Source organism: Gorilla gorilla, chromosome 10 (genome assembly GCF_029281585.2).
Source record: "Gorilla gorilla gorilla isolate KB3781 chromosome 10, NHGRI_mGorGor1-v2.1_pri, whole genome shotgun sequence".
In the NCBI taxonomy this organism is placed as follows: Eukaryota; Metazoa; Chordata; class Mammalia; order Primates; family Hominidae; genus Gorilla; species Gorilla gorilla.
In genome coordinates this window covers 54,445,367-54,471,921 of record NC_073234.2, presented here as the reverse complement: position 1 = coordinate 54,471,921, position 26,555 = coordinate 54,445,367, and the positions used below count along the sequence as shown (strand labels likewise).

Here is a 26,555-nt window from a genome sequence, read left to right as displayed (position 1 = left end):
CACTTTTTCATGGCTTATATCTTAACTCTGAAGATTATATCACTGATCTATTTAAGGGAACAATGGTTAAATGCACAATTCAAAAAGAATTAGCACATTATGAGAAACTAAATATTCTGAATCATCTGTCTACAGCACAAAGTATATACCTTGAAGCCTTTAGACTATATCATAATTGCTAAAAGTTAATCAGAAACTATGGAAGACACAGAGGATGAATAAAACAGACTCCTTGCATCTGAGGAACTCAGCCTACTAAAACAAACAGATTTTGAGCAAACTCTTAAAGCATAATATAATTAACATTTTCTACCTTTTTCTTGGAATAAATATGTATTGAATTAATCAAAGAATTATTGCATGGGTAGGATAGAAAAGAATATTGCTGGCAAACGCTGTAATTGAAACATAAAATTTTCATAGGCATAGATTCTTCTGCTGTTTGCCATCTCAGAGCGTGCTACCTTCATTCACCCAACTACTCACTGGGTAGACCTGGCTGTCCCATTCTCTATCCTTCACCTCCTACTCATGTCCAATGTATCATCAAGTCCTATCAGTCCTTCTTTCAACATTTATTTAAAATTCATCCACTTCTATCTCCATGACCACTATGTTATTCCAAACGACTGTGCTACTGAAGGCCCTACTGTGATTTTGTCATCACTTTTAGACTAAAGTCAAATTTCCTAATACACTGGAAGGTCTATACGCTTTGACCCAGACATAGCTCTTTAGTTTCATGCTGAATCCCATCACCCCTCACTCACTGAATATATTAGGCTTCTTTCATTTCCCCACTGCCACTGCAGGACCTTTTAAGGCACTGTTCCCTCTGCTTGGACTGCCATTCCCCACATTCTTAGCCCAGGTCCCTCCCAATGTTAACTAAAACAACCTGAAAATCTTTAAAGGCCTATTGGTCAGAGTGTCCTGCTCTGACCCCACATTCCCACATTACACTAGATCTGCCACTATATGCTCTCCTCTCCTGCGTAGTATTTATCACACTTTTTACTTACTCTTTAGTTGCCTATTTGATAACTAACTGTCTTAGGCAGAAGCTTCATGAGAATAGGAATGGTGCTGGGGTTGTGGATTCTACATATTCCTAGCATCTAGCACAGTGCCTAGTGTTACATTCCACTAAGATAAATGCAATTTGATATGATCTGTGTTATATTAATAGATAGAGGTATGCTTTTTGATTATAGTTTTATAGGATAATGCTTCAAAATGAAATGAAAATTCTCTCCTCTGACTGTCAGGAGAAAAAATCGCTCTGTTGCACAGAGAATGTTCAAAATGCTTCTAAAAGAAAAGTCAAATTTAGTTCAACAGAATTTTCTATAGTCTAGCCTTTCTCCTCATTAAAGTTAAGTTTATCTGTAATACAAAGAGGTCTCGCAGAAACAGACTGGATTTTGTAGCACAGCAGTGCTCAACTGCGTTGTCAATTCAATTGACTCTTCATGAAAATACAAAGTCAAAACTTGACACCAAGTATTTAGAATATTATTATATTAGAATAATTTCATTTCTATCATGTTAATTAAAAGGTATCTAAGTGTTCTGAGTAGCTAATTCTTTATGTCCAAATTCTAATTATTAAACATTGTAATGTCTTGTTCTTTGGATGGGTACCTAAGAAGTTCAGGGTGTAAGGGTGTCAAAACAGTAAATTGCTTAAATTTTACCTGTATGGTTCAACTTCAAAGAAAGACATCAAGTCTGGAAAGCAAAACAGTCCTTGAGTCGAGAAGCAAAAGTTCTGACCTTCCCTAGTTACTGTAAACATTTATTTTACCTGATAAGTGAAAGTGAAAAAGGGAGCTAATATTGCCAGAGCAGATTTCCCAGCATTGCTATCTGTCTCATCTTTCATGCCTACCCAGTATTGACAAATTCACTTTGAAATTTAGGTTTAGGTAGCAGAAAGCCTCACCTATCATTTACCCTTTGGTTGGGCAAGGGTCATGCAACTTCTAAAAGCCAAATCATCTTGTATCCAAGGAACTTATTTAAATCTACATCCACCCTGTACCATAGATAAATGAATGTAGCTTTTACACTACAATCAGTCTAATATTACCTTTATATTAAATTATCTTAATTTCCCCAACAATGCCATTCTTGTCATATTTTGTCAGTGAGAGCGCTTGTTGGTCTATAGCATGAGTTCTCACAGAAATTAGCTTCCATAAAAGTATTCCGTCTGAGGTAGCTCTTAAAGAAGAAACCAACAATAACAGCAGAACTGTACTTGACTATTTCCTATTGCTAGTGCTAATATTTTGGCATTTCCTTTTTTTTTCCTCTACTCAGATATAGCTTACAGGTAATATCTAGGAAGAACTAGAAAAGTTAAGATAAATAACCAAATACTAAGGTCTTTTCCCATTTCTGAAAAGATTACATGCTTGCTAATATAAGAATTAAAGCAGCCATTTGATGAGGTATAAAGGACTGGTCATAAGATTTGAATATGCGATTTTGTTTACAGACTTTCTAGCTCTGCTCTTAGAAGAAAACATAGTCATCTTAAACATAAATTGCCACATAAATTTTAGTTCATATTTTCCCAAAGAGTAGTTTCCAGAATGCCCAGGGATATGTAGCATACATGATATTAACATAGTGAACTCTTTCTGCTCCACATTTTAATGCATGATACTTAATCTGTCATGAGTTCTGGATGCAGTAAGTTCCATTCATTATAATAGATACTGGACCATTCCCAGAGGTACTTTTTTCTTCTTCTTAGAATAATTATTTTCACTTTCTTTAAACTAACTCACATAACTAAAAAATAGCTTCAATAACCTTAAAGCACACTGTATAACATGTTTAAAGAAAACTCAAAAGTTGAGTCATTAAAGCTACATTTTTCAGATCTTAAATGTTGCTTATATACTTCTTAGGAGTACAAATGTAAATACTTTCAAGAAAATCCCAGAACGCTATCTAAATATAAATCGAAACTGGAGGATCTTGAACTATAAACTAAATGGCAATCTTTTATTAAAAACATACCCAAATTTCTTTACTTTGTCAAAACTAAAACTTTTTAGCCCAGTGTTCATGACTGTGATATATATCATCAATTCAAATATTCTTCCACTGAGTTACAAAACACTCTTAGTTTTACTATACCCTGGGCATTTAACTAAAACCATCCACATATGCTCTGTAAGATACTCAAAGTACAGGGATACTTAAATCCACTGGGAATTCTCCTCTGTCTGATTAATAAATTTGAGGAGAACACCTCTACTTTTAGATAATTGACTCTACTCCTTCAAAATCTAAAGCTATGCTTATATTCCATTCAATTCCCTAGTTTCTTTTAGTAACTTTGTTCTAAAAATACTCCTTAACTAAAATGGTCAAATTAAGAAGAAAAGGTAAGACACAACATTTTTTCTTTTTCATTTGATAATGGTACAGCCCAAACTCTTAGCCATTCACATCTGCTGCACCGAAGTGATGTTCCTTCTTTGATTAGTCAAAAATTTTGTGGGTTTTCTATTTGTTTTCAAGATAAACAAAAGTCTTTATTAGTGTAATATTGAGAATGTACTTCTGAACTTTCATATTTTTTCCTAAGACAGATTATGTCAATTCTTCATTATATTCCATGATCAACCTGGAGATATAAATAACTAAACACATTTTACCGGCTGTATTTGCAATGTTTCCCTTTCTTATTATTCACTGTCCTAATTTTATGTTAAACCTAAAATTATCTGTAAAAGAAAACTGCAATCAGGACCTGGGTAAATAATTTCAATGTTTGACATTATACTGAATTGATCATTTCTAAAATGAGGAAAAAAAGTTATCCAAGTAGTATTTCCAAACATTTTAATTTGTAATGAGTAAACAAACAACACAATAAAAATAAGAAAGTAAGCATTATTTTAACACTGCAAATATTCATGTAAAAACAGCTGTACCTTAATTATTTATCCAGTCCTGTGAAGGCTTTCCTGACTTGTTTGGAATGGCAGACCCGTGTAACAGCTTTGATTTATATGAAACTTTAGAGATCTAGACATTGATTTAAAGACCAGTGGGAGTGAACAAGACAAGCCAATCAACACCACCACCTCACCCCAACACCTCCTTCTGTCCAACTTGCGTCAGCTCTTGAAAAAAAAAAAGAGAAGCTAAGTCAGTTTACTGTTGTACATTTGGATTAAACATCAGTTACACCAATTTCTGTTTGCTTTTAGAATTTTGGCTTTCATACAATAAAATAATCACTGAAAGTTTTAGCTTGGTTGGTGTTATTCTCTATTAAGATTTTACTAGGTTGGTTGACTGATGAATCCAGAAATATTCCATTTTCAAAAGACTTATGAATTGAAGTCAAAGCAAAACAATACAGTAACAATAGTTATGAAGTCAGATTGTTTAATGAAACATTATAATCAAAATCTCCAGAAAATATTGATTACATAGTGAAAGAGTTATTTTCTTTTGAGTTGTTGATCTTTTCAGAGAAAATTTTACAGAATGACAAACACTTCCAAATGGTACAGTTACTCAAGATGCCATGAAGTTGGAAATCACAGGCCAATATCAGCCACCACTCCTACACCAACGGCAGTGTGCTGAGTAGGCAAAAGGCTGTTTGGCATTTTAAAAGAATTTTTAAGTAGGTATTTTCTGCATTAAAAAAAATCTACTTGGCTCTCAACATGTCAGAGGTAGGGTTTTTAACTCTACCATATTTTATATGTTGGCAAATCATTTATTTATTCTGCTATTAAAATGTATCAACTAGAAACTATTCTGAAAGTGAGGCAAGAAAAACAAATCACAAACGAATCAAGAATTGAGGGTTCTTTGCCTTTTAAGTATTTATGACATGAATGAACAACCTAATAACCAATCAGAAGCAATGCTAGATTACAACAGATGTGTCAATTCCTATTTCTATAAAAGAAAACTAAACATTGCTCCTCGAGTAAGATATTCTTAAGTCGATGCAAGACATTAAACATTAAACAAAATGTGTGGTTAACAATTTTTTTTCCTTTCCAAATGTGCCCGTTTGGTCTATTAACTGTATAGTATGGCAAACTTACTTTTACTTGTCTCTTAGCTCATTGTCTATTTTTTAGAGTTACCCCATAGTTTTGTCTTTTATCAGATGAGAAGTATTGCGGTCTAGGGGAACAATGATAATAACAAATGTACTAATTTTAACGGTAGGGAAATCTCAAAAAAATTCCTTTTAAAATTTCTATTTCCATCATTTAATAGTGATGTTTCCAATTTAAGATTTCTTTCTGTTTGCAAAGTTACCAGATAAATAAAAGATTAACCATGCAAAAAATTGCAATAATTGTTAGAAAATCAAATCTATTCTGGTAAAATTTCATTTAATAGTGGGTCAATCAAACAAGAATGAATGCACTCCAATATGTTAATTTGACATTAAATTATAATATCATTTAAAATAGGGTGGAGATAAATGTATAGATCGTTAAAGTTTTACTCTTCCTAAAATCGTAAGCTTTGGCTTTGTTGTAATTCTGATCTTCAAGTATAGTAAATAATTATAGTAAATTAGCATTGGATAAAAATTAAAAGCACACATAAGAGACTTCTATTGAAGAGTTTAATCATGTTTCTTTTAAACCTACTCTACATAGCAAAATTCTTATTACAAAACTTTTCTAACACTGACTTAAAAATCAGATATATACACATGAAAACTAATTTGGCAAAAGTTAATAAATTAAAACAATTAAGTATCTGGTTCATCGTTTGACTATTTTTTTCCCTAGATCATTTGACATTTTCAGATGTGGCCAAAATTAATGAAGAAATATATGGTCTGCTCTCAACAAAACTCACGATAACTTTTCTTTCATAAGCAAAACACAGACTTAATCATTATAATTTAATGTTCTGAATATTTATTAAAATCATACCACAATGTAATCTCATGCGCATTTGCTAATAGACTTGTGCTGTTTTGAATTTTAATGCATGGCACATGCAACATTCAGTTAGGCTCATGCTTGTTTCATGTACCATAGTAGAAAGAGCTAATCATCAGAATATGGGCAGACCTTAAAAATGAATAAAATGAAAAATAGATAAGTAGTGAATAATGGAGCAAGTCTGGGAATGAGATGACAAACACTTTAACTTGACCTTCACATAAGAAATTAAAATATGTGCCACCATGTATAGATATATGAGATTTGGTCTGTGTGTCTATAGGGGTAGGGGCTGGGGGTAAGATACATCCACATAAAGGGAGACTTGGCTTCCCAGACTAGAACCTAATTAGTGTCAGCAGAACTGCACAGCATGCTCCAGGACTCCAGGAAATAAGGAGTCCCTAGGGACTGAGGACATTCAAGATTTCAGAGAGCCCACAGACCTTGAGCCAGCTATTAAAAGTCCATGTGAGATTCTAGTAGGTGGAGAGGAAAAGGAAAGACATCCTAGATGAAAAATACCCTTGTAATTCTGATCTTCAAGTATACTAAATAGTTACAGTAAATTAGCATGTTGGATTAAAATTAAAAGCTAAAAATTAAAATGCCAGAAGTATATTCTGGCAACAGTGAGAATCATTCTGGCTCCAGTAGAGACCTTCTGGAGCAGAATAGGATAACAGAATGGAATAGTACAGACTGCAAAAGGTGTTAAGTCTAGGGAACTCAGATTTTTAGTGATGAAGATCTTTTGAAAACTTCTGAAGAAAGTAAGAAAATCAGCATAGTAAAAATGTAGGGGAGATGATGGTGTGGAGGTGCTGGTGGAGGTGGAGGTGGGTGCAAGGCGGCCAGTAGGAAGGTTGACTGATAGTTTGGGTTTGGTGATGTTTGCCTATCTGAGAATAATGGCAGAAGGAAAGGTAGATGGACAAAATTTAAATTGGAACCAATGGTAATTTGACTCTTTTTCTTGTATTCCTATTTCTTTTTATCACTTTCACTAGCTCACAATGCTATGAATTTTAAGTGATCATTTTATGAAAAAACAAGAACTAGCAATAAAATCTTCATTTTCCTTACATAGAGAAAGAGAATGTATGGTGATAATTCATCCATTTCAACACCCGTTTCATCAATCTATGACTATCACCTTCAAATAGTATAGAGAAGGTCTTAGAATGTACATCCCAATGTAATGTTATCTATTGAAAATACAAGAATGTTGGCTTAAAATACAGTGATTCAGATTATACCTGTACATTGAATAAGAAATTTTCTTATACATATTTAAAATCATTGATTATATGGTTTAAAATTTCTACCTCCAACAATGACCTTAAAGAGAAAGTTCCAGCGGGATCAAGTTAAAATTAGTCAACAATTAAAAAAAAAATCTTAGACCATCATGGTATTTTGCAATGACACTGGGAGAGATAAAACTGTTGTTCTCATCATGACTATACCTAAATTTCTAATGTTAGTCATAGGACAAAATAATATTTGAAAATAAAATTTGATTGTAGCCAAATTGGAAGAAGATATTTAGAAACGGTAATGACTAAGAAACAAATTACGTATTTTTAAATACTTTTGTAATGCCTTTGTTTCTGTAGTCATTCCTTTTCTTTGCTCTCACTTCAATTTCCCTTTAGGTCATCTCCCTTTTTTCTTGCTTCCATTTCTTTTTAACTTTTCTATACAACATTGTATTTATGATGCCTTATTCTCCAAGAAGTTACCTTTTACCGTAGATTCATAAACTCAAAATCTAATTGATTTTTTTTATCACATCATAGGTAAATGTCTATCTGACCTCCCAGGTCTTTCCTAAAAAGTGGAAAATACTAGCAGGACTGCAGAAAGAAACAATATTTTGATTACTTCTTTTTAATATAGATTTCTGTCTGCCTTTTGGTTTTCAGACTTACAGTGTTAAAGAGAATTTGTGATCTTTTTTGATGCCATTGTTTTGGCACTTCAGATTCTTCATTTTATTTCTCTTTTAATATAGATACTTGCAAAAAAGAAAAATAGAGAAAATCCATAGAAAAACGTTACCGAAATCTTCCTAAATTATTCAAATAGCAGAATTCTCTGCCATGATAAAGGGGAGTCAAGCACTTCTATACCTGAGCTGTCATATTATTTGTATCACTTGTAAAGTAATGAAAACTTAGGTACACTATAGGCATCTCTTTACATGGTTCTGTAATTATTAACCTCAACTTACAAAATAAAAAATTGGAAATAAAAGAAGAGATAATTAAATGTTACCCCCCCATAGCCACATATAAAATTAATTGCAAACAAAGAAGTAAAGATTAATAATTTTCTAATTTGCTTTGGCAAAGCCTCTCAGATTTCCGTGGAAGCTTGAGCCACTTCTATTTTTTTTAAGACACCAAATATACATATATATCTTTACATTGTTTTAATCCAAAATGGGATTACTAAAATGTAGTGCATTTTAAACATTTCTATTTAACAAAACAACATCTTAACACACATACAATACAAATGACTACATGATTAGGATCATTTGATGATACCTTCAAAAAATCTAAATTTGCGACCCTCCCAAATATGAAGCCCCAAAGAGCTTTCAGCCCAGGCCCCTGGGAGAGGCTCTGATTTTCCATTCTAAGAAACCCCGCCAAGTGAAATGCAATGACCCACAAGTTTTGAGGAAATTGCTTAGCTGATCGCACGCCCCTCTCTTCAACCCAACCTAAACCACCTTTACAGTTATATAATGGAGCATTCTGGAAATGTTTGAATAGTCAACTACTATGTTGCAAAATTAGCAAACAAGTTTGGTTCAGGTTGACAAATTTATTGACTTTGCCACAGACCTAAATAGAAAATTGCTTTTAGCCTCAGCTGACAAAACAAGAAAATTAAATTAAAAAAAAAATCTGGTTAGACAACAGCCCGTGATGTCTATATTTTGCCTCTGCCTTTCACCTTTGAAAAAGATCCTTCTGGTCCATTTCATTTATTGATCCCACACTGAAATGATGCAATGAAAAGTATCACAAGTTCATTTCAGGCTTCCACCTAAGCAGAAATGAAATGTAACAAGGTCTATAGGACTTATGGGTGATTACAACTTAAATAATGTACTGAAATTCTAAATGTTAAATTAGAACTTTTAGGAGCTTGCTTTAAAGAATAATTTCTAGCCTTTAAAATGCCTGCTTCAGAAAACAGCACTGCTAAGAGATGTATAATTATAATAAGTATAACAATACTTCCTGAAAACTGACTCACCTTGTTAACGTAAGTTCTTCATACAGAATACATATTATGGCAGTGCTGGGCTGGGTTGACTCTCTAGTTCATAGCAATTGATAGTTTAAAAAATTACATTCTTCTTAGATCACAGCATATTAATTTCCATGACTCTCTTTCATACTCCTGCCTGTCCCTACCGGAACAATTCTGATGCATTTTGATTTTGTAATTTCATTAGTGATTGGACTTTGTAAACCTGTTATCATCTTGCTTAAATTTGGACTTTCGGTAGTTTAAGCTGTGACCCAATATGCTGTGTGGATAGACTTTAAAAGCAAGTGGGCCCTCCTAAATGGTGATAATGCTAACATATGCTTCAAAGAATCAGGATCCCTACTAACTAAAGATATGTTCAGGCTGGCCTTTTTACTATCCTATCCAGAATGTTAGAAATAAGAAATGCATGTTCACTAGAAAATGTCTTTCAAAGGAATCTGAGCAGAGAGAGAGAAATAATAGTGTCATTGACATTTCCTCATTCACTTTTTAATGAACTCGGGAGGATTTCCGAGTCAGGTCTCCTCAGTAGAGAAGAGGGCAGGCTTCTGCCTGAAAAGCTTATTTCTACTGCTGGACTCCAAGCAACTCCCAGGTAGGGCCATGGTGTAGTCAGAGCCCTTCACAGGGACACTTGTTGCCTAATGCACCCATTCTTCACCTCAAGAGTTTGCAGTGCCCAGCATGGGACATTAACTGAGCTTTCTGTACTTTATGGTTGCTTTAGTTAGGAATTATAATTCTTGGAAGGCTGGGTATAAAATTGGTAGCACCAGTCTTTCTTTAAATATAGGAAAAATAAATTCAGAATAGAATGCAATTTCTATTCAGAAAAGTAAATGTTTTGACTTCATTTGGTGGGACAGCAGCAGAGGGCAGACTTTGGACAGATGGTATATTTAGGTCTGGGGATGGATTCAAGTATGTTTAGATGGCCGATTTGCAGTAATTATAAGTAATCTCCTTTTTTGTTTACCTTGATTAATATTAGACTATGCCTCGCGCATAATAGGTACTATATAAACACTGAATGAATGAAAATCTTTATTAAAGGCACTGATTCAATTTGTGCATTCAAAATCTTTCTTTAAAACTTATTTATGTATGAGGTTGCAGCAAGAGACATTCTAATAATTATTCAGTTGATGGGTCCTGCTATATATTAAAATGTTCCTTCTTATCCTCAGAGCCAATTGTGAAATGGTAAATATTCATGCTATATGCAAGGACCCATTAGTTGCTTTAGAGAGAGCTACCTTACTTCAGTATTAAGCAGTAATTACAAATGCTGTGTTCAAGAAAATAAGGACATAGGGCAATTATAATTAAAATAAGTTATAAATGGTGAGATAGAAAATCTAATAATAATAAGGTCCCTATGTTGTTTCAAAGATTATGTTGTTCTCACTCATAAGTGGGAGTTGAACAATGAGAAGACATGGGCATAGGGAGGGGAACATCACACACCGGGGCTGTCGGTGGGTAGGGGGCTAGGGGAGGGATAATTACATTAGGAGAAATACCTAATGTAGGTGACAGGTTGATGGGTGCAGCAAACCATCATGGCATGTGTATACCTATGTAACAAAACTGCACATTCTCCACATGTACCCCAGAACTTAAAGTATAATATAAAAAATAAATAAATAAAATAAAATAAAAATTATATACACAACATATAAAAATATATGCAAAGAGAAATCATGTATATCAAAATGTTAATCGTGGTTATTTCCAGAATGTGGAAATATAGATAGTGTCTATTTTATTTAATTTATATTTGCCGGCTAACCTTTAAAAAATACAGATTACTTTTATTATCAAAAAAGAATAAACATAATTAGAAACAAAAGCAACAAAACAAAGAGTTCCTATCTTAGGTTTTTCAACAATTGTTAATCAAATCCTGGGCATTAGCCACTAGCTAAATCTCTAGTTTGGGGTACTTAACCAGCAAACAACTCCCTTAAAAAATCTTTGATTCTGAATGGGCATTTATGAGCTATTTAGAATCTAGATAAAATTATACATCTCCGGTTTGTTCTGAAAGAATAGGAAAAAAATGATTGTTTTTTCCCCATCTGCAAGAGATATTCTAAATAGATCTCAGAATATTGTTGAGAAAAATGGGCATATAATATTTTTTACAATGCTGTGAGATAATCAGTTTCTATTATGGCAGAATAAAGAATCATCTCATTCATTCAACAAATATTACTGAACACCTACATGTGCCAGATTTTATGCTAAGGGCTAAGGCAAAAAGAGACAATTAAAAAATAAAAGACCCAATCTCTCCTCTCAAGACCTAGTCTTTCAAGTGAATTCATTGCTTATGTAGTTCATGATGATGTAACAGGATGCACAAAATGCCCATGACATCTCAGGGGCAGGAGAAGTGTGGCACCCAACTCAGTTTGAAAGGGGCAGAGAAGCTACTGGAGGAAGTAACAGCTGGGCTAAAGCTGAAAGAACAAATAGAAGTTGGCAGGAGAAATGCGATGGGGAGCAGACTGCAGGCAGAGCAGATGGCACAAGCAAAGGCAAGGAGGCAAGAAGCAGTTACTGGCAGCTGGGTGTTTCTGAAAGAATGGAAAACACCACTGGAAAGGTCAGTGCAGGGATCACAGAGGGCTGTGGATACCATGTCTTTTCTTTGTTATGTTTAATTCATATGAGTTCATTAAAAAAGTCCAGCTCAGCAGTTCCACATAGAGCTTGAGATTTCAGATACATGAAGAAAATGTGTTTTGTTAGAAATTGTGATAATAAAGGTTACTGCAAACAGTAAAAACCACCTGGGTAGCATGAGGCAATCCTTCTTACATTGCATCCCTAGAGAGAGTGTTTATGTGGACCTGGTCCTCTGCTTTGTGTTTGGACCATCAGGATTATTGTATTAGGCTAAGAACAGAAAAGCTTAGGTTCATGAAGTATTTTGCTTCAAATGATGTAAACTATGTCAAAAAAAAGCTAATTGCAAGTCTTACAGGAGTTGAATATTTAACTATAGAAATCCTGACTCTTTCTTCCTAGATATTTGAAGTTGATTTTTTAAGTTAGACTCTAAATTTCAACATATTTCAACTTGTGTTAATTATTTTAAAATCCACCTAAGTGAAGATCAATGCTTAAGTTAATTATATATGAGCAATTTTCCAGTAATATTAATTAATATCTTAATTTGCAAGCATTTATATTCCTTAATTAGTTCTTAATAGGGTCTAGTATAGTGTTACAAGTAACAGTTGAAAGACTGATATGTGCTTATTTGGGTGGGTAATCTGATTTTTACATGTGAATAAGACAATCATATTGACTTAAATAGTTTTGCTTGCATCTTTTCTTTCTCTTTAAATTAAAGGCTGATGGCATTTCCTTTGATGTTTGCTTAAGACTTTTAGCATTAGCTTTTTCTGAGGAATCCTGAGAGGAGCTTCACTGTTTTTGTCTTGAAACTGTCTGTTCATCCCTTTTTATCTACATGAGAAGTCTTCTGAAACCCTATTGATCTGAATGTCTGAACATGTTCTCTTCTGTTATGCCAACACTCAGTGCTGGACTTTGATTCAGAAGATCTGGGTTCTAATTCTGACTCCATTAATTACTAGCTGTGCTATCAACAACTTGGCAAACTGTATGAGCTTTTTTCTCATTTATAAAATAGTATATAGTTCCTAGGGTGACTACAGAACTATTGGTGGCAGCAGAAAAAATGTACACATTCTTTTATTTTAGTAAATTAAAGCAAGGAATTTTACAAACCTAAAATAAACTATAAACATGACTGGAGTTCAAGCTAGTCAAATTTCTTTCTCCCTGTGGAACTCTTTTTTGCCATTGTTTGGATTAAAAACCTTAACAATGTCAATAAGTAGTAATTACACTTAAAAAGGGGTCAGAGAAATATCAAAGTGGTCATCCGAAAGAAATGTTGGGCATAAAATTCTGACATGTCGATATGAAATCTCAATTCTGAATGTTTCAATTGCACTAATTCTCCTCAGCAAAATTTTCACCAAATGTGAGTTGGAATGAGCTGTCTTTAGTATTTTTTTAATTCCCTTTCCTGTTTTTAATGAATTAGTCAATTAACCAATTATTCCATCAGTGAGTAATCTTTGAATATCTATTATGCACCCAGAATGGTTGACATCAGTGTCTCTATGTCTTTTGGCTTTCCTTCTGCTTCCTCACATTGGCCCTGTTTTATTCTGACTGACCATAAGCCTTAAGATAACCTGGGAGCGTTACAGCTGAGCTGATATTCACAAGAGTTCTGTTGACATATACATATGTACATTAATTTATTAATTATATGTTATATAAACAAAGAGATCTGCATACCTATATCTATGTCTGTATTTATGTTTATTACAAAGCACAGTCCTTTATTGTCTGTTCAAATGAGCTCAGCTTTCATCCTGTGTTCAGATGCTATGTTCCTCTAAGTTCGTTATTGTTTTCTCGCTGTAATTCCGAACTCTTTTTCTCAAATATGGATCTGCCCAGTGAAATGGAGAACACATTGACTCTGGAGTTCAAACTCAAGGATTCGGATCCAATCCCCACTCTGCTGCCTAGGAGCTGAGAGACCTTAGATAAGTCAAGTTAACCCCTTCCTCCTTCGTGCTGTCTGTGCCTCTTGCAAGCCTCACTGTTGAGCTTAAGGGTTGCACTGTAACATATTTGTTTACATGCCTGCCCTTCTAGACTCTGAAGTCTTCAAACACAGACACTGTGTCTTATTCAGCACAGCACAGAGTCAAATAGTAGATTCTGGAGCTCCACTGCTTAGACTTAAATCCAACTTCTGTCTTTTATCCTGTCTGACTTTGGGCAAGTTATTTGCCATTTCTGTGCCTCAGTTTCCGCATCTACAAAAAGGAGATAATAATAGTGCCTACCTCACAGTGCTGTTATGAGGATTAAGTAAGTTAATATTTGTAGAGCATTGAGAAGAGCATCTGGCACATAGTGAACATTTGTGAGCATTTGTTATACATGCATATTTAAAGAATTGTCTCCGACTTCAATACCTAATATGATACCTATTTAATAAGTCTTTTTTGAATAAGTAAAGTCATGCAAATATTCCAGAACTCAGTTTTCTCTTTAATACTGGGTCTAATGAAAACTTAGACAAGGTTATAGTGAGGGTTAAATGAGGTATTGGATATACAGCATTATAAACATACAAGGTATTTCTATTGTTCTTTTTTATAAAAGTGAAATAACATTAGCAAAATAGATTATAGAATTAAATTAGCTTCAACACTTTTTGCTTTGAAAGTGTATTGTTACTGTGTATTAGACTATTATTTCACTTGTTATACTATTGGTTGGCACTGGGGAAAAGGTGAAAAATGTTAGGATTTGACCCTGACCCCTGGAATCTCAGAAAACAACCTCATAACAAGGCACAGTTTGCAATATGTGTTTGTTTAATATTAACCAACCTGTGAAGCTGAACAGCCCCATGGTACATATTTATCCCTGAACCTGTCATCAGCGCCAGTGTTTAAACATGCAAGTGTACTGGCAGATTTGGGGGGTTGGTTGGCTTTGCTTTGGGTTAATCTTTTTTGTGAGATTGATAAAACATGAAGACCCAAAGATGTACCACGACACACTTTCCAAATGCTAAAGTAAGTGACCTACATTTCACTTACACTGTACCATTTGATGTTGCTGAGCATTTTAGTACTAATTGCCAAAACAGCCACACAGTTTTGGTCTAATCACATTCAGTAGAATCAAATATAAGACGTTTTTAATCATTATGAATCAGTGCACGGATTAGCTGGCAGCAAGAATGGATGACTGGCTCTCTTTGAGGCAGTTTCTTGATCAAACAAGACAACATGCTTGTCTTGGACAAGATACATGGGAATCTCCCATCTTTACATCTCTTAAATTCAAGGCAGTCTTGCAAGCATGCATACATGCTACTTCTCATTAATTTGAGGTTAACCTGGTTAAGATTGCTTAGAATTTGAGTTGAAGACTAAAAGGCTGTGGTGTCAAATACTTTATTAGGTCCAGTTTCACTCATTCTTTGAGATTTAGAAATGAGGAGTTTTATTCATTTCAGTGTGCAGAAATAGATCACGTACCATGGCTTTGTGGCATGAGTTTTCACCTAAAATGCTTAAAAAACAATTTTCTTCCAAAGCTTTGCATTATCTCATGTAATCACAGTTATTCTATGTTATGGCTGCTAAAATTATTTGAGAATAATTGAATAGAAGATGTATATGAGATAGTATACTGTATTAACTAGATTTTTGGGCAAAATGACTTTTCAAGGATTATAAATGGCTAAAGGATATATATACACACACACAGAGAGAGAGAGAGAGAGAGAGATTGAGAATATGAATCATATTGAGATGGCCTTCCTTTTATCTCTTGAGTAGACTGGTAAATTAAGACCACTTTTTGCTTGTTATTCAACTCCTCCCTTCCTCTCTGCCATCCTTCCCTTTCTTCCTTTTTTATTTTTGCACAGAGCAGTAACTTAGTAAAGAAGGCATGTGTCTAGTTTATTTACTTTTCTTCAATGAGATAATTTACAACCTTAGAACATGGCCTGGGATAGAGTAAGAGCTAAATAAATATTAGTTGCTGTTGTTGTTGGCTGTATATTTTTAAATCAGTGGACTCCATAAAATAGCCTAGGCACACAATATTTTAAGGAAATCTATTCATAAGCAGTAGATTATTTTGAATTCAGAACAACGATCAAATATTAAATAACTAAACTCCAATTCAAAAATTTAATTCTGTTTTCTTGGCTAAAAATCAGATGACAAATTTAATTCGTAGGCCTCCAGGCAAACATTTCAGGAATGGTTCCCAACTTTTGTTATTAATAATATTAACAGGTCCCCAGGAGAGATGGCTTTCTTTAGTAGGTCCCTTAAAATATCCAGCCACTTGGGCATTAGCATTCCTTGTCTTGTGTTAACTTGTTAAGGAGTTAACGTTTCATACATAGAAAGCCCTGAAAAAATATATATTTAAAGAGAAATGCTGACATGGTCTTAATTCCTCCAGCACTGCTGCAACATCTGTTAACTGTAGTCTGACATTTAATAAAATATATGGACTTGCCATAGCAATGTCTGCAACACAAAGAGTATATGTGTTTCTAAGATAAAGAAAACTTTTTCTTTTAAAGAAACATACAAAAATATGTTAGTGATAGGTACCAATGAGATATTCTGCAAAATGGAAATATGTATAGCAGCAATATTTTAATATGAGACCATAGAATACTTCTAAACCCTTACAAAATTTCTAAGTTACTTATTATTATTACTTTACAAAAGGAATCTTAAAGGGTAATATTTGGATGCATAATATTGACTCTGGCAAAAAACACAAAACCATACATGTAAGAATTTTGGGTCATGACTGTCACTAGAAAAAGCATAATACATAAATATAATGTCTTTATTTTCTTTTGCCTGACACTTTCTGTATGTCTGAAGTATAATTTGTGAAAAGTGAACCTCAAAAAACTTTAAAAAACAGACAAAAAACATTCTATACCTATTTCTAAAGTATATGCATAAAACGTTGCTTCAACTTCTATAGAAATAAAAATATGAGCAGTTGATTAGGCCTTCTTTCGGCCTAAACCTTATAGGGAATTTGAAGCCTACCACACTTGACTGTTTCCCCATTTTCCCTATTTAGAAGGTGTGCACTCATTTATTTTTGCTCAGTTAATTCTAGTGGAGAATAAAGGAGTAATAAAAAATGTATTCACATGGCTACTGAACGGTTTTCTAAGTTTTTTTGCAAAACAAAATATTTATAATGGTACAAACTCAGAAATATATGCATATATATTAGTCTTACTGAGAGAATTACAAAGGGGCACCAAATAGGCTTTTAGTTTCAATTCTGATGAAAAATTCAGAAAGTAACTATGTAGGAAGTAACAGCTCAGAGGTGTTGGGAGATCTTGGCATAGAATAACCTCTTACCCAGTTGAGGGAATCAAATTCCTGAAAAGTCCATGACCGGAAAATTTCAGGTTGAGTAGCTTAATAGCTTAAGGGGAAGCTATGGTTTATGCAGTTGGGGCCAGGCTTGTGTATATCTGTAAAACATTTTCACACAAATAAAAGTAAAAAAAAAATCACCAATGATATTTTTACATAGTTTTAAGTGGCAATAATAAATACAATTAAATTTTGAGTTCCCACCTTTTGCTCACTAAAAAAGTTTCTAGAGTGGTTCTGTACAAGAGTTCCAACAGCAGCAAACTCATACGACTTTGTTGTAGATAAACACATACCAGGGGAAATGTTTGGCCTTTTTCTATCAAGACATCCAATGCCTTTTTGATTTTATGGATTAGAGGAATTGTCTCCTGCTTGCTAACTCCCAGTGTTGGTTCAGGAACAGGACTCACTTAGATGCTTGACAGGGAGAAACTTCTGATAACTTTAATTGACCTACTAGGTCTAGATGAGTAGATATTTCTCAAGCTTGTTCCTCTGCCTCTCAAAGCAGAGATTTTTAACCTGGTGCACGAAAACGATATCACAAGGTACAAATTGCCAACCCTTCTTGCACTTATTGTTGCTCCCTCCCCTCAAACCAAAACCCATTTCTAAGGCCTTACCTGAAGCCCCAGGAGCCTCTTATGTCTTCTAAGCCTCTAGACAAAAGGATCTCCTCTCACTGTGCTTCCATTTATATTCCCTTTCTATCAGTGAGCCCCTGGGTCTTACTCTTTTTCTCTTAATTATTCTTAATCAGACTGACTGGGATTTGCATATGTGATGTTAAATTCATGCAACTTCCTAAAAGATACATTGAAGCAAATTCATACTATGATTTTTGCATAGCTGACTGCAGTTAAAATTAATTCCTATTAGTAAAATTACTTAGATATACTAATAAAGTAATAGAAAATTATTATTAATAAAGGTTATATGTTCTTTAAAAATATTTTCTAGTATAGGTGAATCGAGTAAACATAAAGTTAAATTTGCTTATTTTTTCAAGAGTTGAATAGAATAAAGAGAAATAATACAAAAGTGAGAAGATGACAGATTTTTGTAAAAGTTTACTTTTGACTTTCGTCTTGGGAAAATAAGACCTGCATGTTCATCTGTCATTGTAGTAGGGAGAGCATGTAAGTGTGACCTTCATAATCCATGCTAGCATTTGTTTCTTATGAGATAATCCAATGGTTTGTGTCTTGCTGTCACTCATCTTCTGGGAGTATTCTGTAAACTATTGGTAGGTTACAGGGGCATGTCAGTGAGTTCTGCCACACTAGAGTCTTAAGAGAAGCAGCTTAGACAAAACCTATGAACCACCTCTATATGAGTCATATTTTCATTCATTCCAAACCAGTTCCCTATTTTATTTAAATATTATTTATATGCTGATTATTTTAGCTAAATCAGATTTGCAGAATGAGAAAAGCAAGTAAATTGTTCCTTAAACATGATTTTTCATGATCCTTGGCAAAAGTATTATAATCTAGACCCCAAAATTAAAGGCCTGATTACTTAGTTTTGGTAATATAGTACAACTCATTTTTACTTCTTTATTATGAAAAAACTTAAATTTAAACATAAGTAGATGGAATAATATAAGGAACCCTCAGCTGGCATTATCCAATATCAACCGTGGCCAATCATTGCATCTAAACCACTGTGCCCCCTCTCCCATTATTTTAAGGTAAATCCCAGATACATAATTGCATAATAAATATTTCTATGTATATCAGTAATAGAAAAATACTTTTAAAATGTAGCCATGTGGGACAATTTTAAAAATCAAAACAACACTTCGTGTTTACTGGTTATATCTTGCAATCTTACAGAAAGTTGAGCAAGTGCCTCTGGGTGAGTAGACCAGTACATTTTGAAACTTGATTGAAAGGACACTTCAGACAGGCTGAGTTCTTTCAGGAAGAAATGTTAGGTAAATCATGGGTATTAAAGTGGAATTGATCAAAATTAGGCAACATATACCCTGGAGGATCCTCAGGGCAACAGAAGAAGAAATGACAATTTGCAATTAAAAAAAAAAGGGAATCAATTTTATGAGGGTTAGATTGAAGAAGGCAGAATTTTGGAGTTTGAGAATGACATTTTAAAAGTCATGTAAATCAACACAATTCAGAATATGGGTAATTCTGTAAGACAACTAGATTTCATCATCAAATAAATCGTAAGATGTGGAAAAAAGACATGAGAAGTTATTAACTCTGAGGACTGAAAGAGACTTAAAAGACTTATCAACCAATGAGAGTGAGAACCCTGTTTGGATTCTGATTCAAACTAACTAAGGGGAGGGAGGCGGAGAGAGAGAGAGAGAATATGAGAAATAAATGAACACCGCATGAATAATTGATAATATTAAGAAAATGTTGGTTTGATGAATATGCTAATTACCCAGATTTGATCATTACACATTATATATATGTATCAATATATCATTCTGTACCAATTATTAAATACCAATTAAAAGTTAAAATAAGAAAATAAATGTTGGTTATATTTAAGATGTGATGATATTTTAGTTATTCTTAAAGAGTTCTTTTCTTTTTGAGATACATAGTGATCATTCATGGATCAGATTATATGATGACTTAGATCGTCTTGGAAATAATTTAGTAATGATTGTGGTGGGGTAGCAGAGGAGAAAAGATGTGAGTATAGATAAACTACAACAGACAAGTATTGATTATTGTTGAAACCAAGTGAAGCTGGAGATTCAGTACACTATTCTCTGTACTTGGGAATGTTGAAAAATTTCCCAATTGAAAAGATTTGTTTAAATTTCCTAGTTTGGAACTACTACACATAGTTTTCTTGATAGTTCCCTCGAAAGTTTGAAAGAAGAAAGAAGATACTACAAATTCTTTCAGTCAACCAGAAGTATTAATTAACTAGCACTCTTGAGTTGTGCCATTATAGATGAAATTTATAATGATGACTCCGAGGCACTCTGAAACATTGAAAAGTTAAATTATGTGCAACAAAATTTTGATTTTAAAGTGGGCCTCACTGTGTTGTTTTAACAGCTTTATTGAGGTATGACTGATATACAACAAATTACACATACTTAATGTATACAACGATGAGTTTGGACATGTCTATACACTTGTGAAACTGTCACCATGGTCAATGTAATAGATATATCCATCACCTTCAAAAGTTTCTTTGTGTCCTTTTGTTTAGTTTTGTTTGTGATAAGAACACTTAACATGAAATCTACCCTATTAACAACACTTTCGTGCCTAACGATAGGCATTATGCTATACAGAAGATCTCTAGAACTAACTCATCTTGCATAACTAAAACTTTGTGCCAATTTAAGAGCAACTCTCCATTCCCCACTTCTTCCAGCCCCTGGTAACCACCATTCTATTCTCTGCTTCTGAGTTTGACTACTCTAGCTACTTCATATAATCGGAGTCATGCAGGATTTGTCCTTCTGTGACTGGCTTATTTCACTTAGCATATTGTTCTCCAGGTTCATCCATGTTGTCACAAATAGCAGGATTTCCTTCTTTATCAAGGCTGGGTAATATTTCATTTTATGTAAATACACCACGTTTTCTTTATCTATTCATCTGTCCATGGACATTTGGGTTGTTTCCATAACTTGGCTATTGTGAATAGCGCAGCAATGAACATAGGAGTGCAGGTATCGCTCTGAGATTTTGATTTCAATTCTTTTGGATATATACCCAGAAAGCGGAATTGTAGGATCATATAGTGGTTCTATTTTTAATTTTTTAGGAACCTCCATGCTGTTTTCCATATTGCCTGTACTAATTTATATCCGCACCAACAGTGTACAAGAGTTCCCTTTTCTCCATATGTTTGCTAACATTTGTTATCTTTTGTGTTTTTGATAATAGCCATCCTAATGTGTGTGTGGTGATATTTCATTGTGATTTTAATTTGCATGTCCTGATGATTACTGATGTTGAGCATCTTTTCATATACCTGTTGGCCATTCGTATGTCTTTTTGAATAAATGTCTATTCAAGTCCTTCGATCCTTTTTTAAATCATGTTATTTGTTATGTAGGTGTTCCTTATATATTTTGGATATTAATTTCATCAGATACATGGTTTGCAAATACTTTCTCCCATTCCATAGGTTGCCTTTTCATTCTATTGATTATTTCCTTCGCTGTGCAGAAGCCTTTTAGTTTGATGTAGTACTGCGTGTCTATTTTTGCTTTTTTGCCTGTGCTTTTGGTGTCATATCCAATAAATCACTGCTAAGACCAATGTTAAAAAGTTTTTCCCTATGTTTTATCCTAGGAGTTTTACAGTTTCAAGTCTTACATTCAAGTTTTTAATCCATTTTTAGTTTTTTGTTGTTTGTTTATGATGTAAGATAAAGGTCCAATTTCATTCTTTTGCATGTGGATATACAGTTTTCCCAACACCATTTGTTGAAGAGGCTATCTTTTCCCTATTGAGTGTTCTTGGGACCCTTGTTGAAGATCAGTTGGCCATATATGTGTGGGCTTACTTCTGGGCTCTCTATGCCATTCTATTGATCTATCACTCTCTTTATGCCAATACCATACAGCTTTTGTTGTCTTGTTTGTTTTTTGGTACCATATTTTTTCAGTTACTATAGTTTTGTAATATATTTTGAAATCAGGAAGTATGATGGCTCCAGCTTTGTTCTTTAATAAAATCACTTTGGCTATTTTGAGTCTTTCATGGTTCCGTATAAATTTTATGATTATTTTTCCTATTTCTGTAAAAATTGCCATTGGGATTTTGATGAGGACAGCATCGAATTTGTAGCTCACTGTGGATAGTATGGGCATTTTAACAATGTTAAGTCTTCCATTCCATTAACCCAAGATGTGTTTCCATTTATTTTCTGCTTTAATTTCTTTCATTGACCTTTTATAGTTTTCAGTACATAGGACTTTTACCTCTTTAATTACGTTCATTCCTAAGTATTTTATTCTTTTTGATGTTACTATAAACGTGATTGTTTTGTTAATTTCCTTTCAGAATAGTTCATTGTCAACATATAGAAATCTAACTGATTTTGTATGTTGATTTTGTATCCTGCAACTTTACTGAATTTGCTTACCAGATTCAAGAGTTTATTGTGGGGTCTTTAGGATTCTTCTACATGTAAGATCATGAAATGTATGCATATGAAATGTGCATATATGCACCACACCCCTTAATTACTTTTTTTGACATCTTTGGGAGGGTGTTATTTTGACACACACGTACACATAGGGTTCCAATCACTTAACAAAGGGTAATTATTTAAGATACAGTCACAGGAATAGAATAAAGCTAGAATCTCTTACCAAAAATAAAATCTGTGCCAAACATACATATTTTTATGAGACCTAAGATGGGAAGACTCCTTCTATTTGTTTCTATCTCAGTGGGTGGGCAACTGGAGATTCTCTCTTCCTAGTTGATAGGCATAAAGGGACCCAACCCCTTCTTATGACAGCAATTAGGGTTGAGAGACAACTTACTCAAAGACCAAAGCTAATAAGGTCCTGGCATGATAGCTGAGCCAAAACTCACAACCCACTGTCTAACTTCTCAGCCCAGCTCCTAAGACAGTCCATCATCACTGGGCACCTACTTTATGTTGAACATGATTCATAAGATAGGATCCCTGTCTCCAAGACACATGGAACTGAACTGGAGAGCTGAGGCAAATAGAGTAGGTTTTGTATAGGAAGAATGGTGTGACTTCAGAGACAGAAGAGTGGATTCCAGGCAGGGGACATGGGATCAGAAGTTTGACCTTGGAAACAACAAACAAGAGTCTACTTCAGCTAAAATAGAATGTTTGTATAGAGTTTGGCTGATGTTGATCTTGACTACCAGATTAAGAAGTTTAAACTTTAAGGAATTTTGGTATAAAGAATAATGGAAAGCATTATATTTGGTTTAATTCTTCAATGTGGATACCATGATAATATTATGAAATAGTTTTAAAGTAATTATGCAACATACCCAGTTTAACATATAGTTTAAAAGTAATTATACAATGCACATAAGGCATTTCTATTTTACTTTTCTTTCAAAAACTGCATTACTTCCCTTTAAAGAAAAAGCTTTAAAAAATCAGAAAACAACCCTCCCATCACCCTGTAAAAAACAATGCCTGCAATGTTGAGCATCATAGTCAATATATTTACATTTCTTATCACACCTTCCTAATGACTGTCGTCATTAGTCAAATAAGTAAACAGTATAAGAGCGGTATGCGAAATTCAGTGGGTCTTTTGTTTGGTCTTGTGACTTACAGAGAAGTGTTCATTCCCTCAAGTTTATAGGATTAAATTATCTGCCCTGCCCACACACACAGGAGATATGACCCAGAAGAACAGCCTGCAAAGCAATGTGAGATATCTAATGTTTACTTAAAATAAAATACATTATAAAGACAGCACAAATGATTCTATTCCATTTCAAAAGACTCAGAAAAGCAGATCTGCCTATGAAAAGAGTTATAAATTATTTTAGCTGTGATGTTTCTTCATGTTGAGACTTTGGAACCACCATTGCCAGCTACACTCCATCCTTTCCCAAGATTTAGGACAAGGAATATTTTTCTGGTAACAGAAATCATTAAAACGGAGACTCAGGGCAATGCATTCAGTTAAACTCAAGTCTAGTCAGGGCTCCAGACTGACTGTTTCGTTCTGTGAATTGACAATATGTCTCTGAAATTCCAGAATGTGAAATTCTGAAACCTCAATGGGATATTTACAAATGCTTTTGGATAGTAGTGGATATTTTGTTCTCTTCTCTCTTTGGAGGTGGGAGGAATTCTTCAATGGGTATGGGCTGAAGGGAGGGATTTAGCCTAAGTCTTCCAGGTACTATTCAGAAGTGATGCATTTCCCTTGGCTAGTTACAGCCTCCAGTTTCAAGGTTTCTCATGCTTGTGAGCATGCAGATAAAGAATAACATTTCATTTTAAAACCTGATTTGAAGGGACCTCTGGGAGACCTCCTCCCAGCAGCAGATGAGGTGGAGGTGAAAGTAGTGTAACACTGACAGTCTCTGAACCTGAACATCTGCCCTTGATAGTTGCCCTTGGGCTAAAGATGCTGTTTTGGGCTCTGGGTGACCCCTGTCAAACCCAATAGCTACTCACTGTCATTTCCAGCCATGCCACTGTCCCTCAGTTGGCAGTATGTGTCTGAGCATAGATTGGCAGGGAACTTCCGATTGCAGAGGCATTGTTTTGATTCATTTCAAGAACTCTGAAATGTCTTAACTAAGGTAAAGTAACAGATTACTGTACCAATGTAAAAATTTTAAAAGGTACTAGATTTTATACCTTATTGTCTAAGTACATACTTTTTTTCTGTCCTGTTCCTTTTCTCCTTTCCAATCCTCCAGTGTTTTAAATGAAGATGGAATGTATACATCCTTTTGCCCTAACACAAACAAATGTCATTTTGAAAATAAAAATATTCACATTTCGTTCTCATACTTTTCACCTCTTCAAGTGCCCTCAAGTACCTCCTTAATCCCACTGAAGTTCCAAGTTTCACTGATTTAAAAAGCAAAGGAAAATGTGCAGCACTAGATAGAGTCAAACAACTGGAATGCTACTTAGCATGAAAAACGACCAAACTATCCATCTACTCAATAACTTGCATGGATCTCAAGAGCATCAAGTTGAGTGTAAAAAGAAAAAAACTCAGTCTCAAAAAGACCACATGCAGTATGATTCTATTTATATAACAGTTTCAGAACGATGAAAATATAGAGATGGAAAACAAGTGGTTGCCGGGGTAGCGAGGAGCAGGTGGAGATAATGATAAAGAGGTGGAACAGGGGAGATCTTATGCAAGATACAGGTGGAAGTTCTGCATCTTGACAGGCCTATAGTGGGTCAGATTGCACAAATCTACACATGTGGCAAAATGGCATAGAAACTATACACACGTTATTCCAATGTCAGCTTCCTGGGTTTAATATTATACTAAAGTGTGTCAGATGTAACCACTGGAGGAAACCAGGTGAAAGGTTTAGGTGGCCTCTCTGTGCAACTGGATGCAAATATATAATTACTTTAATATACAAAGTTTAAATGTCAGCTTCCTGGGTTTAATATTGTACTAAAGTGTGTCAGGTGTAACCACTGGAGGAAACCAGGTGAAAGGTTTAGGTGGCCTCTCTGTGCAACTGGATGCAAATCTATAATTACTTAATATACGAAGTTTAAATGTCAGCTTCCTGGGTTTAATATTATACTAAAGTGTGTCAGATGTAACCCCTGGAGGAAACCAGGTGAAAGGTTTAGGTGCCTCTCTGTGCAACTGGATGCAAATCTATAATTACTTTAATATACAAAGTTTATATATATATATATATATATATATATATATATATATACACATATTCTTTACAGATGCCTCTGTACAGAAAGAATAATGAAATACAGCATAGTGGCACATGCCAAAAATGTATCAGATACCTTCTTTAAAGCATACTGTTACTAAAGAATTACTGAAGTATTGCTTCAAAAGATAAGAAGGAATAAAACAGTAATGACTGCATTCTCAGGACTGCAATAAAATAGCTCTGTTTTCCAGTGTTCTCAACCTTTGGATTGCTTTTCAGGCATTCACAAAGCAAAGTTGGAAACACGAACCCTTTTAGTTAGATCACTTTAACAATAGAGGTCAGTTTGGTCATACGGTTTTAAAGAATACTCTGCATCCATGAAACACATTCCTCCCATTTGGAAAAATTCCAGAAACAAGACTATAGCCTGAACAGCACTATCTAGCATGCACGAAACGCTTCTTAAAAGCAAGGACTGTCACAGCGTCTTTTCTTAATGAATCCCTCCCACCCACCTCGTTTTTCAGTGCTTTGCAGTATGTCTTTTTCTCTTTTCCCTTCCACGTTCATCTCACCCACTCTCCTGGACCCTCTAACCTAGTTGCCACGCAAAAGCAGCAAGCAAACCTGTGTGAGTGGGGTGTCCCGAGGCGGCAGCCTCCCGCGATCCTCCGTGCACGCCACCACCCGGCTCATGCTCCAGGCGCTGCGCACACCCCAGTGGCCGCCCAGGACGTGCAGTCACTGGAGAGCTCCCAGCCACGCCCCTAGATGCTGCTGGGCGGCCTTCAGGAGTACCAACATTGCAGACAGAACAGCGACCCATCCCGCTGTAAGCCAAAGTTGCCTGTTGGTAAATTGCGTCTTTTTTCTTTTTCTTCAACATCTTTATAGTACCGCGAGTGTACCCAGTGTTATTAAATTATGCCAAAACAAAGAGC

General features: G+C 34.6%; 1 protein-coding gene across 2 annotated transcripts in view; it reads right to left on the bottom strand.

The window, feature by feature from the left end:
* The window catches only part of SLC38A4 (solute carrier family 38 member 4), a 61,376-nt gene extending 35,040 nt beyond the window's left edge, over positions 1 to 26,336 (bottom strand). The window contains exon 1 of one of the 2 annotated variants that reach the window (XM_004053005.5): positions 26,242 to 26,336. The gene's annotated coding sequence lies outside the window, so the exon portion shown is untranslated. Of the gene's footprint in view, positions 1 to 3,956; positions 4,149 to 26,241 lie in introns of those variants that run through there. The other variant, XM_019038683.4, reaches the window with a different exon arrangement.
* Positions 26,337 to 26,555: the final 219 nt, after the last annotated feature.